Source organism: Dipodomys ordii, unplaced genomic scaffold, assembly GCF_000151885.1.
Source record: "Dipodomys ordii isolate 6190 unplaced genomic scaffold, Dord_2.0 Scaffold96, whole genome shotgun sequence".
Classification (NCBI taxonomy): domain Eukaryota; kingdom Metazoa; phylum Chordata; class Mammalia; order Rodentia; family Heteromyidae; genus Dipodomys; species Dipodomys ordii.
Genome location: NW_012267312.1, coordinates 7,824,245 through 7,837,025, shown reverse-complemented (window position 1 = coordinate 7,837,025; position 12,781 = coordinate 7,824,245).

Genomic DNA, 12,781 nt, shown 5'->3' with positions numbered 1-12,781 from the left:
GAATCAAAACCAGGAGTTCATGCATGGTAGGCAAGCACTCTACCATTAAGCCACATTCCCAGCCTCCTTCTACCCTCTGCCATGAAATGATATCACCATGAAGGCCCTTACAATATACTAGCACCTTTAATATTCTTCGCCTCCAGACTGTAAGAAATGAATTTCTTTTCTTTATAAATTATTCTGTTATAGTAACATAAAATGGTTGTGTTGTTGGAAGCACATGACCCCCCCAGTGTCAGAAAAAAAAGAATAGACACAAGAAATAAAGGAGATATCATCAGGACAATTTTTTTAGGGGGTCCAATCGTGGGGCCTGAACTCTGGGCCTGGACGCTGTCCCTCAGCTCTTCAGCTCAAGGCTAGCACTCTACCACTTGAGCCACAGTGCCACTTCCGGCTTTTTCTTTTTTCTTATATGGTGCTGAGGAATCGAACCCAGGGCCTCATGCATGCAAGGCAAGTGCTTTACCACTAAGCCACCTACCCAGCCCCCCATCAGGACAATTGATATCTGCACAGAAGGGTATATAAGCACTCTCCCCAGTGAGGCAGGCATACTGGGCAGGCTTTTAATCTCAACCCCAGGTGTGATGCTGTTCCTCCTCCTTGCTAAATAGTCAGGCTCACATTTTATTCACGACTGGTTGCTAGGATGATGGGGTGATACAAAGAAGTTAGAAAACTCCCCAAGCGGGCTGGGAAGGTGTCTCAGTGGTAGAGCGCTTGCCTTGCATGCATGAGGCCCTGGGTTTGATTCCTCAGCACCACATAAGCAGAAAAAAAAAAGCCGCAAGTGGCGCTGTGGCTCAAGTGGTAGAGCGCTAGCCTTGAGCTGAAGAGCTGAGGGACAGCGCCCAGGCCCAGAGTTCAGGCCCATGACCGGACCCCACCCAAAAAAAAGAAAACTCTCCAAGCAGCAGTTAAAGAAAATAAAAAGTTCCCACTCAAGAAGATTTATTCTTTCACTCCATTGGTAAGGACTCATACCCTTGGTACAGCTAGTTGGTTATAAACCACACAGCTGATAGTTACCGACAAGAAGCAAATAATTCTAGGAAATATCAGTACCAGGAAATATCAGTAAAAAACAGGGACTGGTGACAAAACCGTAGATATTTTAGTTTGATAGCAATGATTGTTTGTGGTGGTGGGGGGGGAGGTGTTCACATGTAATCTTGGAAAAGTCAGCCATTCGCTCTCACTTTATTCTCATTTTTTTCTACATGTGGCCCCCTTGCTGTCCCGAACCTCTAACTGCCCGAGTAGGACCCACATCTTCTCTTCCTTTTCTATTCCTAGAGCACAATGAAAGCTCACCAAACCTACAGGCACATGAGGATATTGGATAATAAATGTCTCACCATTTCATTTTCTTTTTTTTTTTCTTTCTTTCTTTTCTTGGTCAGTCATGGAGTTTGACCTCAGGGCCTGGGTGTTGTCTGCAATTTTGCTCAAGGCTAGCATTCTACCACTTTGAACCATTTCTGGCTTTTGGAGTGGTTAATTAGAGATAAGAGTCTCACAGAGACTTTTCTGCCTGGGCTGGCCTCATACCACAATCCTCAGATCTCAGCCTCTTGAGTAGCTAGGATTACAGATGTGAGCCACCAGCACCTGGCTGCCATTTCATTTTCTAAAGAAAAGCCTGCCTTTGTGGATCCAATGATGCACATAATGAGGGTTGGATTGGTGCATTAAAACTAACAACGTGTGTGTGTGTGTGTGTGTGTGTGTGTGTGTGTATGTGTATGTGTGTGTCCCATCTACCCACAAAGGTTACATAGCACACTAGCTTCATGGAGAAATCCTTTTCCATTCTTACCATACAACCAGTCTCTAAAGGAACAAAGACCTCTATGTATTAGAAATTTATCAAATCACTATTTTATCCAAGGATGTTTGATAATTAGAGTTTCCAACATCAACCTAAAGAATTCTTCTCTTCACCCAGGAACTTGTTTTTTATCACTTGCTACTTACTGCCTTGATCCACACAGTAAGCATTTAAAGGTTATATATAGAAAAAAAGAAGAAAGAGAAAAGAGAAGAGATTCCAGACATTATGTAGTCACTGTCTGGAACAGCATTATATTTCAACAGGATATTATCACTCAGGCAAAGAGGAATCATTTTTCCTGGGTGGGAAATTATTCCAGTGTGCAGTATTATTCTAGCAATTATAACTCACATTGTGTGGTAAATGAACAGCTCTTCTCACTGAAGTTTGTCATTACACTGTTTCTATTTAAGATGTGGGGCTACGAAGAGAAAGCAGTGACCCCAACAGGTCATAGACAGCGCAAGCAGGTAGGCATGATGCCTCTTTTGGTGCTTTTATGTTTTGGTTTTGTTTTTGGGTCAGTCATGGGGCTTGAACTCAGGGCCTGGGAGCTGTCCCTGAGCTCTTTCACTCAAGGCGAGTGCTCTATCACTTTGAGCTACAGCTCTATTTCTGGTTTTCTGGTGGTAACTGGAGATAAGAGTCTCATGTCCTTTCCTGCTAGGGCTGGATTTGAACCACAATCCTCAGATCTCAGCCCCCTGAGTAGCTAGGATGATAGGCGTGAGCCACCAGTGCCTGGCACCATGATGTCATTTGATTTCCCAAGAAATATTCTTGGAGTTCCCCAAAGGATCCCATTATGTGTCAACCATCAGCAACCTTGGTTTCTTGAATTTGTTCCTTTTGGCCAAGGAACACTTAGCTTGAAACTCCAACCTCCACTCCCCCAGAGTCTTGTAGGGAACTGGCAACTGAAAAAACTGGTGTTTTTCCAAAAGTTTATTGGCAAATCTGTCTTCGAAATGCAGAACAGATTTTCTTCAGTTCCATAGGAATGACTTGGGTTTCAAGCAGGCCATCAGAGCCTATGTCCTCCACAGGAAATAAGATGTTGATATTAATGATGGTCAAGCGACCACCTGCTGAGGAGAGGAGTCATACTTTCCTGGTAAAATAACTGCAAGTTCTCTCTTGAGAGAATAGAAACATAGGTCTTTTCCTCTCTCTTCCTTGCTCTCCATTGCAGTCAGGAGTGGGAGTTTCTATGCATGGGGGACTGGAGTGCACAGGAAAGGAAAAGGAATTGGGAGGCATCCAGAAAGCTGTGAGAAAAGGTAGGGACTTCCCAGAAGTGACAGATAGAGGAAGAGAAAAAGTGCAGGGGTGAGCCCAGCAGTAAGGCTTGGGGTGGAGGTGGGAGTGTTTAGAGCCATGAGGAGGAAAGTCCCTGGATGCCGGGATGACTTTTCTCATGGGACATGACTAACTTGGATGGTCATAACTGAGGGATGGTCCCAATCAATACACAAGTTGCAGATTTAACATTATATCCAAGCCGGCTGAAACCTTACCTTCCTTCCTTCCTTCTTTCTTTTTTTTTGATTATTATTTTTTTTTAATTGTGAAAATACTGTACAGAGGGGTTACAATTACATGGGCAAGATAATGACTACATTTCGTATCAAGCATTGTAGCCTCCTCCTTTGTTTCCCCTTCCCATTCCTTCCCATCCTCCCTCTGCTGCCCCCCCCCAATCATCCCCGCCTCCCCTCTCGTCCTCCCCCACCAACGTTGTAAAGTTTGTTTTCGACATGACAACTTGTACATCTCATTGTTGCAATGGGTCCACCTGTATCCTTATTTAAAGGATTTGTTTTTCCCCTTCCCCTCCACAAATTATACCGACATCAAATACAGTGAAAGCAGGGGTTATACTGTGGGGGAGGAACATACAAAGCAACAAAGAAATAATCTTATAAATGTGTTAGAAACAATTGCATGAAAGAAAAAAAACATTTGAATACATATCTTAGGGTTCATTTCCCTAACATCACCTTATCTGACCTTCTTCCTTCCTTCCTTCCTTCCTTCCTTCCTTCCTTCCTTCCTTCCTTCCTTCCTTTTCTTTCTTTCCTTCTTTCTTCTTTCTTTTATTTCTTTCTTTTCTTTTTTTTGGGGGGGTGGCTGGTCCTGGAGCTTGAACTCAGGGCTGGGCACTGTCCATGAGTCTCTCTGTGCTCAAGGCTAGCGCTCTACCACTTGAGCCACAGTGCCATTTCCAGCTTTTTTCTTTTTGCTTATGTGGTGCTGAGGAATTGAACCCAGGGCCTCAAGCATGCAAGGCAAGTGCTCTACCACTGAGCCACCTTCCCAGCCCAATATTTTTGTTTTTGTTGTTGTTTTGTCAGTCGTGGGGCTTGAACTCTGGGCTTAGGTGCTGTCCCTGTGCTCTTCAGCTCAAGGCGAGTGCTCTACCGCTTGAGCCACAGCGCCACTTCCAAGTCTGTGAGATTCTTAACTCCAATTAACCACCAAAAAGCCAGACATGGAACTATGGATCAAGTGGTAGAGTATTATTAGCCTTGAGCAAAAAAGCTCAAGGAGAGAGCCCAGGCCCTGAGTTCAAGGCCCAAGACTAGCACCAAAAAAATGGTGAATAGAAAATGGGAGGAAGGAATGTTTGGTGAGACAGAAAGCAGTGGGAGGGGGAAGGGTAAGGAAGATGAATATGATTTCATATGCTTTATATTTTGTTAGGCAGAAATGCTGCTGTGAAGAGTACACCAACCTAGAAAGCCTTTTCTGAAGGCTCTAAAGATGTCACTGGGACAGGCAGGAAGAGATGGTCCAGCAGGAATTCTCTTCCCCGTCCTTTTCTGCTCCCTTTAACTTCCTTAAAGCAAGGGGGCAGTTTTTTCTTATGCTTCATAAAACCCAAGGACCACAGACAGTGAGAGGAAAGGAAGCTGACATGCTTCCTGTCTTTTGTTGTTTCTTTTTCTTCATCGGCTCCATTTTCTTTCTCTTGTTTTTCTCTTTCTTTCTTTCTTTCCTTCTTTCCTCCCTCCCTTCCTCCCTTCCTCCCTTCCTCCCTCCTTCCCTCCTTTCTTTCTTTCTTTCTTTCTTTCTTTCTTTCTCTCTTTCTTTCTTTCTCTCTTTCTCTCTTTCTTTCTTTCTCTCTTTCTTTCTTTTTGCCAGTCCTGGGGCTTGAACTCTGGGTGTTATTCCTGTACATCTGCTTTTGTTCAAGGCTAGCACTCTACCACTTGAGCCACAACACCACTTCCAGCTTTTTCTGTGATTAATTGGAGATAAGAGTCTCACAGACTTTCCTGTCTGGGCCAGCTTTGAACTGTTCTACTCCATTTTCTTTTTTTGGGGGGGGGGTCTGGTCGTGGGGTCTGAACTCTGGGCCTGGGCGCTGTCCCTCAGCTCTTCAGCTCAAGGCTAGTGCTCTACCACTGGAGCCACAGAACCCCTTCCAGCTTTTTTCTTTTTGCTTATGTGGTGCTGAGGAATCGAACCCAGGGCCTCATGCATGCAAGGCAAGCGCTCTACCTCTGAACCACCTTCCCAGCCCTGTTCTACTCCATTTTCTTCTGACTTTCTTTCCAAGACTACATAGAAAATGGTCTCTGCCAAAAGCTCCCAAGTTTAAATTTGTTTTTTTTTTTCCTTTCGTGGTACTGGGGTTTAAACTCAAGGCCTTGTACTTGCTAGGCAAGTGCTCTACCACCTAAACCACTCCACCAGCCCTTTTTTGCTTTAGTAACTATTCAATTAAGGTCTATTGCCTAGGGTGGCCTCAGATCACAGTCCTCCTACCTATACTTCCTGAGTATCTAACAACCGTGTGCTTTAACATCTAGCTTTTTCTTTGGTCAGTTAGTTATGGGGCTTGAATTCAGGGCCTGGGCACTGTCCCTGAGCTCTTTTGTTCAAGGCTAGTGCTCTACCACTTTGAGCAATAGTGCCACTTCCAATGTTTGAGTGGTTAACTGGAGATAAGAATCTCACAGACTTCCCTGCCCAGGCTAGATCTCAGCCTCCTGAGTAGCTAAGATTACAGGCGTGAGCCCCCAGCACCTGGCATATCCAGCTTTTTATTGGAGGTAGAGTGAGACAGAGTGCTCAGACTTCCACATCCAAAGTGTTAGAAATAAAAAGAAAAACTCATATATACTACTTTATCAGAATTAGAAGACTTTATTCTGTGAAAATCTGTGTGATAAAGCCTAGGAAATAAAAAGACAAGCTACAGCCTGGGAGAAAATATTTGCAAAGTCTTTTGTGTGAGCGTGCTAGTACTAGAACTTGAAATCAGGGCTTGGACACAGTTTCTTAGCATTATTGACTCACTGCTGATGATTAATTGGAGATAAGAGCTTCTCAGATTTGTCAGAACAGTCTGGCTTTGAACTGTGATTCTCAGATCTTAGATTCCTGAGTAGCTAGGATTGTAGGCGTGCCCACCAGTGCCCAGCCAAAGGACATATTTAACAAAAGACTATCACATGGAATATATTTTTTAAAGCTCTCAAAACCCAGTAGTGCAAGACAATTTAATTAAAAATAATCAAAAGTCATGCTGAGATACTTCACTGAAGAAGTCACTCAGATGGCAAATAGACACATGAAAAGATGTTGAGCATGGTTAGCCATTAGTGAAACATAAACTAACTAAAACCACAGAAATAATGAAAGTCACTGTTGTGTAAAATTAATAATAATTTTAAAAAAATTTTAACAGACCACAATAAGGTATCACTATACACATATTGGAATGGCTACACATGGAAAATAATGCCATCAAGCCATGCTGGTGAGAGTGTAAGAGACTTGGATCACTTGTACATTGCCGGTAAGAAGGTAAAATGAAAATGGATCCATTTCTTTACAAATTCAACACATATATTGGATTTGTCTGCTGTTGTTATTGTTGCTGTTGTTCTTGGTGGTGGTATTTGATTTTTGTTTTTCTTCTGGGAGGTGGTGAACAAATGTAATCATGTTATTCAGTATACACTTTGTGGAAAATGACCTATGTAACTTGTGGGCAGGGACAGGAGAGGGAATCTGGGGGAAAGTAAAGGAAGGGGTAACATTGTCCACCCCCAAAATAATGTACTAATTACCTCACTTATGAAATAGTCGCTCCACTGTACAACACCTTAATAATGTAAGGTTTTCACCAAAGAAAGACATGTAGGGGGCTGGGAAGGTGGCTCAGTGGTAGAGCGCTTGCCTTGCATACCTGAGGCCCTGGGTTCAATTCCTCAGCACCACATAAGCAAAAAGAAAAAAGCCGCAAGTGGCGCTGTGGCTCAAGTGGTAGAGTGCTAGCCTTGAGCTGAAGAGCTGAGGGACAGCGCCCAGGCCCAGAGTTCAGGCCCCACGACCGGACCCCCCTCCAAAAAAAAAAAAAAAGAAAAAAAGAAAAAAAAAGATATCACAATACCAGATTTTAAGCCCAGGCAGGAAAGTCCATGAGACTCTTATCTCCAATAAGGAAACTGGAAGTGGCGCTGTGGCTCAAGTGGTAGAGCGCTAGCCTTGAGCTGAGAGCTGAGGGACAGCGCCCAGGCCCAAAGTTCAGGCCCCACGACTGAACCCAAAAAAAAGAAAGAAGGGAAGAAAGAAAGAAAGAAAGAAAGAGAGAGAGAGAGAGAGAAGGAAAGAAAGAAAGACACGTAGGAGGAGGTAAAGGTGAATAAAAGTTTATTGGGGTATGCTCCTGGGGAAAAATCCCTGGTCTGGATCAGAGTGGTTGCGTTGAGTCTAGTTGAAGCAGGGTTTTAATAGGCCAGGTAAAAGCGGAACTTTTGGTTAGTGTGGACTTTTAGCATATAGCTTGTTTTTGCCAGCGCATCTGAAGAATGGTAGAGTCAGACGGTATTTTTGATAAAGAAGTGGCCTGTCTTGGCTGGAAGTGGCCTTTCTCAGTTGCCTTTGCTCTCCAGCGGCCTGACAAATAGTAGCAATAAAATTATAAAAATAAATAAATAGATGAACATGTATAGCTCAGATGCTGAGCATATGCTTAACATTCATGATACCCTGGGTTCCATCCCTAGTACTAAAACCAAAACAAAACAAGAAAATGCAGCCAGGTGCCAGTGGCTCACACCTGTAGTCCTAGTTACTCAAGAGGCTGAGATCTGAGGAGCACAATTTGAAGCCAACCTCCCTGTGAGATTCTTGTCTCCAATAAACTACTCAAAAAAGCTGGAAATGGCGCTGTGGCTCAAGTGGTAGAGAGCTAGCCTTGTAGAACAAAGAGGAACAGGGACAGCACCCAGGCCCTGAGTTCAAGCCCCAGGACCAGCAAAAGGAAAAGAAAAGAAAAGAAAATGAAACCCATCAATTGCCCTCCTGGGTATTTATACAAGAGGAATGAAGGCTCAGCTGGACACAGTGCTATATGCCTGTGATCCTAGCTTTTAGGGAGGTGGAGGTAGGATGATCACGATTAAGGGCAGTGTGGGCCAAAGTGTGAGACCCTATCAAAAATAAACTAAAGCACAGGTGGACACCAGTGGTTCATTCTGTAATCCTAGATACTCAGGAGGCTGAGATCTGAGGATTGCAGTTCAAAGCCAGCCCAAGCAGAAAAGCCCCAGTGAAACTCTTATCTCCAATTAACCATTCAAAAATTGGAAGCAGTGCTGAGGCTCAAAGTGGTATAGCACTAACCTTGAGCAAAAGAGCTCAGGGACAGTGCCCAGGCCCTGAGTTCAAGCCCCACAACATACATACATACATGCACACATACTCCCTTAAATACATAAACAAAGTAAAGCTCACAGAAATGGAGGGACAAAGAGTGAACAAATGCAACAGTGGCACTCACTAGACACTATATGGAAAATGAACTATACAACTTGTGAGTGGGGACAGAAAGGGAAAACCTGGGAGAGAGTGAGGGAAGGGTGACATTGTCCAAAAAGAAATGTACTCTTTACCTGACTTATGTAACTGTAACCTCTCTGTATATCACTGTCATAATAATAAAAAATTAAAAATAAACTAAAGCAAAAGGACTGGGGGTGTGGATTGCAATTAACAAGTCAATCTATGAGTACAATGTATCTTGATCAATATCACTGCTTCCATAATTCTCCTCCCCCTCTCCATCTGTCTCAACTGTACCCATCCCCTACCACTTAGGAAAAAAAATATGTGTGTATGGATGGATGGATATATATTTATATATGTATATGTGTAGATGATACATGAGTGAGTGGGTCTTTGTTCACTAGAACAGTATAGAAATAAAGCCAAAAATTGTGAAAAATTGAAGAGGGGAAAGTTTATTTGAAAGTGAAAGTAGCACACACTCCATCTGGAGAGGGACTAAAGAGTTCTCTTAGAGGGTGGTTTTTATAGTACTGAGCTCCTCCCATAATTTTTCCTCCCCTGGGCTTTGCACTGATTGCTTGGTAGCTTGGACATGCACTTCCCTGGCTATTTTCATTGGGTTGGGTGAGCACCTAGGGCATTATGGGAAGAAGCATTTGAGGGAAGAGGCATTTAAGCAGGAGCTTGATGGAAACTATGGAAACAAGACACATCATGATGGGATACATGTTATCAGCCTGTACTATGTCTGCCACCTTTTATCCCTATCTACCTATCAGTTCCCCTTTCTCTCATTTACACACTCACACACATATGTCTATATGTGTTGTATGTATAGTCGTGGTGCTACTAAGGGTCTGAAGCAGGAAGATCCTGAGTTCAAGGCTAGCCTGAACAAAGTTGTCAAGACTCTATCTCAAAAACACAATAAAAAAAAGCCAAAACGAAAACAGTTGGGGGCTGGGAAAGAGCTAAAGAAGGGGTCACATTGCCCCAAAAGAAATTTCTATATTGGAATATGATCACGAGATACAGAGAAGCTACATTTTGAGAGGTCAAAATGAGAGGTCTTTAGGAGACTGCATATGGACACATGTCTCCCAAAACACTTGCAGCCTCGAATATACTTAACTGTTAGAAAACTGAGCCATCAGCGTAGTAAATCAAAAAAAGAACAGAACAAAAATCCCAACAAACCAACTCCAATGGGGAGCTGAAGTAGGATGCCACAGTGACCTGAGGAGAGCCAGAGACTAGAGGCATAGCTTGCCCTGATGGCTGAGCTGGTTAGGGCCTGAATAGGGTCATGGTCAGGGGACAGGGTCACAAGGAGCTAGAGAGTCTTTCAAGTTCATGGCACAGGACTGGCAGGTCCAATAACCTATTGTGCATATCCCCACCTTGCCTCTAGGAATTCAAGCATGCCCATCACTTGGGAGGTGGGACTTCACCTTCATACACCAAGACATGATGTTAAACCCAATTCCCTATTATTCACCATGTTGCCAAGATGGCAGTATCCTTATTTCAAAATGTACTCATCACCTGACTTATGAAATGGGAACTTCTCTGCATATTACCTCAATCGTAACAATAATTGTTTGTTTGTTTTAAGGGCTGAGGGTGGGCTGGGAATATGGCTTAATGGTAGAGTGCTTGCCTAGCATGCATGAAGCCCTGAGTTTGATTCCTCAGTACCACATAAACAGAAAAAGCTGGAAATGGCACTTAGGCTCAAGTGGTAGAGTGATAGCCTCGAGCAAAAGAAGCTCAGGGACAGTGCCCAGGTCCTGAGTTCAAGATCCAAGACTGGCAAAAAAAAAAAAAGTGAGGGGAGGGGGCGCTGAGGGTGTTGTATGAGAACTCAGTTGTGAGAAGACATTTTGAGAAGTCAAATTGGGAATGTTTATTGGAGAGCTGGAGACTGCAGGTGGACTCCTGCAGCAGCTTGAATACACTTAACACTGTTAGAAAACTGAGCCATGAGAACAGAAGAAAGAAAGAGCAGAAAAACAATACAAACCAAGTAAATCAGCTCCAATGGAGAACTGAAGTGGAATGCCATGTTGACTAGTGGAGACTCAAGAGACACAAGGTGTGGCCTAATTGTGTCTGAGCTGGTCTGGGCCTAAATAGGGTCAGGGTTAGGGGGCAGGGTCACAGGAAACTCAAGAGTCTCTAAGGCAAAGGACTAATAGGTCCAGTAACCTATCATCCAAGTCCCTGCCCCTACCTTTAGAGTTTTGTTTTGTTTTTGTCGGTCATGGGGCTTGAACTCTGGGCCTGGGCGCTGTCCCTCAGCCCTTCAGCTCAAGGCGAGCGCTCTACCACTTGAGCTACAGCAACACTTCCCCTGCCCCTACCTTTAGGAATTCAGGCACACCCACCACCTGGAGGTGCAACTTCCCAGCCTCTACCATTAAGACAAGATGGCGCCAGTCAATCCAATTCCTTATCATCTACCACGTGGCCAAGATGGCACCAGTTAGACCCACTCTCCTTATTTCAATGGCATAGTAGATCAAAGCCCTGGGTTCAATCCTCAGTACCAGGTAGGGAGGGGAAGCATTCCTTACAGTAGAATAAAACTATTAAAGTGCCCTTTAAGAAACACCTGAGCCAGGCATGATAGTGTACATGTGGAAAGGAGCCATCACAGTCATCCCAGGGGACCACGCAGAGGCAGGCAGGCACGGGAGAAAGATTATTACAAGGTTTATTAGAGGAGCCATATTTCCCCCAGAGAGGAAGCACATGGCAGCCTCCACTATCTAGGTAGCAGCAGAGTCTGGGGGTAGGAAGTGAGGTAGATCGGAGCTCAGGTGGGTCTGGGCAGAGGGAGAGAGGGGCCAGCTGTATGTCTGGGAGGAGCTCAGGTCTGAGTGTTGCTGAGGACCAAAGGTGGGCATAATGCTTACACATGTGTAATCTCAGCTTCACAAAAGGATCTTCAGAGACCCCATATGGAAAGTAAAAGGGGCTAGGGGCATGACCCAGTGGTCCAGAGCGTGTTTATCACTTCCGCACATGAAATATGATTGCTTCCTCCACTGCCTTGTCAGTCTTCACCTGGTATTATCATGCTGATTGTGTTGTTTTTTAATTGGGTATGGAATTGTCTCCCTGACCAATCACGTTTAGCTACTTAAAGCAGGGGTCAGCATTGATGCTTTGTAGTTGGGTCAGCTTCCTGTAAACCTCAAGGATTTGGCATAGAATACATTTCCATCCATTTCCCTGGCCTGAACTAGACTGCAGTAGAGCACATGGAATATCTTTGCTTTGCTTCTAGTAGAGAGGGGGAGGGCAGACTAGTGTGATGACAGTGAGCATGTTTTTTTTTTTTAATGGCACAGATTTCCTCCATGGGGGGAGGGGAGGGGAGGGAGTGGGAGGTAGGGGAAAGGTCATTAATTGGCCATCAATTTAATAACAGCTTTATGTGGTGGGAAGGGGAGGGATCAGCTCATTCACTGGATCTGAAGAAATGTTAAAACTTGAGGTCATTCTGCCCTTTTGACTTTGGGAGCAGTGAGAAAGAAAGGGAATAACATTGCAGTCTGAAAAGCTGCTTTTTTGTCCTGGGAGATGCTGACTCGTTTCCTGAATTGGATGCTGTCTTGGAAAAGAAAGAAAGAAATTTCCCCCAAAGTGTAGGAGGTAATCACTGGAGAGAGGAGCATGTCTGAAGAGAAAGCGGGTTACAGTGCCTGAATAAGAAAATCTGGAGTATTTTCTTAGCTAATATTCCCCTCTAATACCAAAGGGTGGGAGGATTATGCGTTCCTGCTGGCTGATGCCGCTGACAGCATGCTGCTTGGATCGAATCCCAGGCTCGCCTGGCAAGAGCATAATTTCAATCACAGACAAAAACATGTGAGGGGAAGGGGGCGGAGACTCAGCCAGGGCCGGAGCTGGAGCTGGAGCCTGAGCAGGGAAAATGGAAGTGTCTCTTTAAATGCTAGTTACTGCCTTCCCATTGTCTTTTCACATTCAAGCCTCTTTAGGGATTTTATTCAGCTCTTCAAGATGGCACTCCATCCAAAATAAAATCTCTTTCTCTGGTATGATTTTGGTACTTGCTCTCCTTAAAGGGCCTCTGGCCTCTTTAAAGAATCTCCCCGCCCCCCCCCCTTA